The 5,149-nt window shown below is 44.8% G+C and overlaps 1 pseudogene; it reads right to left on the bottom strand.

The window, feature by feature from the left end:
* Positions 1–3,731: 3,731 nt before the first annotated feature.
* Positions 3,732–4,927, bottom strand: LOC149345649 (uncharacterized; annotated as a pseudogene).
* Positions 4,928–5,149: the final 222 nt, after the last annotated feature.

The raw sequence follows: 5,149 nt of genomic DNA, 5'->3' as shown, positions 1-5,149 counted from the left end.
CCCACCCTACGCTTTATGTCCACCTTGAATGGATTCCTAGTCAGGCAGATATACCGGATAATGAGCTTATCACGCCTCTGGATTGTGAAAAACTCCCACCGCCGCATCCCACTGACTGTCCAGCACATTATAACCCCAAGGCAGACCGTGCTATACTACGTCAGGACGGTCGCCAACCTATTCTTAATTTGAGGCACCTACCTTTCCTGTGAATTGTATTCCCACTGTATCCTTCATAAACCTGCCAACTGCGCCTGTCTCATAAGTGTTGAGCATCCCTAAACATTCATACATACTGTCTATGCCTTCGCGCCTCTAATTCCAACATCATGCCTCCCTCACATCTCGTGCCTCCATCCGATTGCCTCACGTGGGTCCAGACGGACTGCTCTGAAACACTTCTGCAGCCCTCCTCTGGTCGCTTCTTGTCGCCCATACCGCCTAGAACCAACAACGCTGGACGCTTTTCACATTGGCTCCGTAGAACGGTTCGTTGTTTCCCTGCCTAGGGTTCCATATTGGCCTACAAGTATTTCAAAGGATAGATAAGTGCTCGATGATCACCCGCAAGCAGTTCAGGACCAGGCTAAAACAGATGCTAGCTATTTGCGACCCGTGTCAGTGAAGCACCGGTGAGCCGCCACGCTAAGCCTAACAACTGCGTCTCCCACTGCACCAGTCGGCGCAGCCGGCTACATGGTGGAGGTCACCGTGGAAGGGGAGCCCGTCACGGAACACGAAATGCAATCTAAGGAGTGGCTTACCACTCCCCACAACTGGTATAAGACCGCGCCGCTGAAAACGCAGGAGCCCGACAGGCCCTTGTACAAAACTATTTGCTCCTAGAACTCGTCGACAAACGCAGCTGCGCTGTCCGCTGCCGGCACGGCGCCAGCCTGTTCACTGCCGGCAACTAAAGCAGCGTGACTTGAAGCCCAAAGCAGCAAAAAACTCCCAGCGCTTCCGCTAAACTCAGTCCATGTGATTTTGCGCCCTCGCGGGGAACTTCAACTGGACCTGATCCCGGGCATCACTCTACGGCACACCACCCAAGTACAACTAAGCTACCGTTGGACACCTTTCTCCGAATTCACCGCACTAATCACACTATCGTGGTGGCCATGGCACAAACCGAAGTGGCCATGCGTTCCACCCGGATCACCTCCCTTAATACTGATGGCAAAGATCACCACTCCGCAGCCTACAAAGCACCCCATTCTGGAGCTATCCGTGGCGTGATTTCGCAGGGTTACTGCCAAGAAACACTTGCAGACGTCTACCGTGACATCGTGAAAGGCAAACCCAATTGCAATATATTCGCTGCTAGACGTGTGGGCAGGACAAACTCCATACTCCAAACTCCAAACTCCATACATACAAACTCGCCGATTACAACCCCTGTTTGAAATGTATATACCTCAGCACGCTTTATAGAGGCAGCCTCGACAACTGCAGTCAGCAGCGACACCGCTATGACCTCTGCTCACTACCTAAGACCAATCTCTGCCCGCAATGTGGAACCCAACGTCCCACCCCTGACCCCTCCCGCACTCATGAATACATTTATTTATTTATTTCTGATACCCTCATGGCCCACAGGGCATTATTCAGGGGAGTGGTACATAGATATAAAATGAAACTGTTACACAAAGGGGGGTAACGCATACATAGACATGCCTAAAAAAACGATACGCATGATGGCAAAAAGAAAACTAGCTGCAAGAAAATACAGGATTCAAAAAGCGAAACAATACAATAATTAGGAATACAAACACCGAAACAAATAAATTCACTGAAACAGTCGAAAAACGTTGCAAGTAAACACAAATATATGAACTAGAACATCACCATCCGTAGAAACATTGAACGGGTACGATGGCAGAAGGCTATTAATAAAAAAAAGTGCATACGAAAAAAAAGGAACAGAGCAAGATACACAATATTCAAAACGAAGTGAACCAATTGAGGCTATAGTAAACCATATTGTAATGACAACAGTGTCCTAAACTCATCAACGTCCTTTGCAGCTACAATATGTGGTGGTAGGTGGTTCCACTCCGAGGATGTTTTTGGAATAAAGGAATTTATGCAGGATGTTGTCCGGCAACGAGGACCGCCAACTTTCCGTGAGTGATCGATGCGGGATGAAACATATGTTGGTGTTGTGATCAATGCATCTTTAAGAGTAGAGTTCATGCTGTAAATTTTAAAAAACAGACACCGACGGGACACTTTTCTGCGCAGAGCAAGAGGGGTTAACGATAAACTATTTTTTATTTCTGTGACACTGGAAGCACGATCATAGTTGCGCACAATAAAACGCTCTGTTCTGTTCTGCACAGCTTCTAGGGCGTCGATAAGTGTGCTAGTGAAAGGGTCCCATACAGAGTTAGCGTATTCTAATTTGGAGCGGACAAGTGACTTATACAGAAGAAGCTTGACAGGGGTTGGTGCTAAGTAAAAATTGCGCTGAAGGTATCCAAGCATGCGGTTAGCGGACGCCATGATAGAGCTGACGTGTGCTTTCCAAGTTAGATCTGATGTTAGAATGACGCCGAGATATTTATAATATTCCACGGGTGTTAGCAAGGAAGTAGAAATAGTGTAGGCAACGGAACTAGAATTTTCGCGACGGGAAGAGCGCATTACTTTGCATTTAGTCGTATTAAGAGTCATTTGCCATTGTGAACACCAGTTAGAGATAGTGGCTAGGTCTGCCTGAAGTAATTCAACGTCATTCATATTTTTTATTTCGCGGTAAACGACGCAATCGTCCGCAAAGAGTCCTACTGAAGGTGTTACATTGTTAGGCAGATCATTAATATATACAAGGAACAGCGAAAGACCTATAACAGAACCTTGTGGGACGCCGGAGGTCACAGGAATGGATGACGAGTTAAAGCCATTAGCGTGTACATACTGCAATCGGTTAGACAAAAAGCACTCAATCCATATTAGTACGTTATGGTCAATATTAGGTTTACTTAGTTTGTAAAGAAGTAAGTTGTGCTACACTGGGTCAAATGCTTTGCGAAAGTCTAAATAAATAGTCAACCTCGTTGCCATGATCAAGTATGAAGTTAATATTGCTTGTAAGACTTATTAACTGTGTTTCGCAAGAGAAGTATTTTCTAAAACCATGTTGTGCACAGTTGAAGAACAAAGATGACTCAAGAAAGTTAGCTAGGTGATGCAGATGACGTGCTCCATTATCTTGCAAGGAATGCTGGCTAATGAAATTGGTCGATAGTTGAGTGAAAGGTGTTTGTCGCCGGATTTGTGGAGTGGAACCACCTTACCCAATTTCCAGTCATCTGGGAGTTCACCGTCTTGTAGGGATTGCTGAAATAATTTTGACAGTATTATGGCAGAATATACTTTAGTGTTTTTCAGAATTTTACTGCTGATATTATCTGGACCACAAGAAGAGGATAATTTCATGTGATCTATGATAGTTATGATGCCTTCAAAATCAAAATGAATGGGATCCATTGGGAATCTGATGTGACCATCATAATCCGGTAGTGATGTGGTAGAGGAGAGATAAAATGCCTTAGCAAAAGTTTCATTAAGTACAGTAGCACTGTCGCTAATAGCGATGGGATTTGATTGTGCATCGAGAAGAGATACTGTTGGCTGGTCTGAACCGTTGACAACGTTCCAGAACTTTTTTGGATCAGTTAGTAAAAGTGATGGCAGAGTAACGTTAAAATATCGCTCCTTGGCTATTTTTAACGCACTTTTATACTCTTCAACCACACCTCTGAGTGCTGTCCAATGTTGAGGTTTTCCCGATGACTTTGCCCTGGAATATAACCGTCTTTTTTTGTTACCAAGGCGTTTTAATGACCGCGTGAACCATGGTTTGGTTGGGTTTATGGGGTTTAACGTCCCAAAGCGACTAAGGCTATGAGAGACGCCGTAGTGGAGGGCTCCGGAAATTTCGGCCACCTGGGGTTCTTTAACGTGCACTGACATCGCACAGTACACGGGCCTCTAGAATTTCTCCTCCAAAGAAATTCCAGCCGCCGCGGCCGGGATCGAACCCGCGTCTTTTGGGTCAGCAGCCGAGCACCATAGCCACTGAGCCACCGCGACGGCCGTGAACCATGGTGACCTGCCATTAGTAGTGATGATTCTTCGAGGAACATGCAATTCAGTTAGCTCATGCAGTTTGTTCTTAAATAAGTACCAATTTTCATTAACAGACCTTTGGTCAAACATTATCAGAAAGTCATCCAAAGATACCTTAAGGCCATTATTAATTGAAGTAAAATTTGCCTTAGCATAGTCGTAAATGGTTTTAGTTTTATTTCGCGATTTGTTAGACGGTGAGCTTAATTCGATAAGGAGTAGGCAATGATCGCTTAAACCTGGCAAGTAGCTTACGTCGGAAACAACGTCTGGAGAACTAGTTAGCAAAGGTCTAATATGCTTGAGCTTGTAGACGTCACCCTTGTAGGTTGTGTGACTACCTGTGTTAATGAAAAGGTGGAGCAAAGTGCTGAAAAACTGTTGAGTCTGATCCATCGTTGCCTAAATGAGTGTCTGACCAGTTAATGGCAGGAAAGTTAAAGTCACCAAAAAGAAAAATAGGCCGATTAGGAAACCTTGTTTGAATTAGGTTAAGAATGTCATGGAGGTCATTACAGAAGCCAACGGCAGTAGATGGTGGACGGTAACATGCACAAAAGAGGAGAGCTTTGTTGTTAATTTTGATCTGGACACAAATGAACTCCAGAGTAGTATCAAGGTTAACTTCAAAGCATTCTATATCCTCAGATACAGCGATTAAAGTGCCGCCGCCGCGGCCAGAAGGGCGGTCACAACGAAATATATGTTAACACTTTTGTGAGGAAAATATTTCGCTATTGCGCACGGATTCATTGAGCCAAGTCTCTGTTAGTACGATAATATCAGCCCCCATGGTATCGGCGGTGCAGGATAAGCTTTCACGATGACAAAAAACGCTGCGTATATTAGTGAAAAGGATAGAAATATTTCGAAGTGTTCGCGCAGATCGATGCTCATCTTTATCTAGTTATCTTGGGGAAGAAGGGCTTGAGTTAGTTACAACACGTGTTGAATTGTTTTCCCGGACACTATCAGTTATAGGGCAGTACATGTAACATCTTTTCTTAAGAATAAG

This window comes from Amblyomma mixtum, chromosome 4 (assembly GCF_055824585.1).
Source record: "Amblyomma mixtum isolate Tamu chromosome 4, ASM5582458v1, whole genome shotgun sequence".
Taxonomy (NCBI): domain Eukaryota; kingdom Metazoa; phylum Arthropoda; class Arachnida; order Ixodida; family Ixodidae; genus Amblyomma; species Amblyomma mixtum.
The sequence above is the reverse complement of the archived record's forward strand: the minus strand, read 5'-3'. Positions and strand labels throughout refer to the sequence as shown.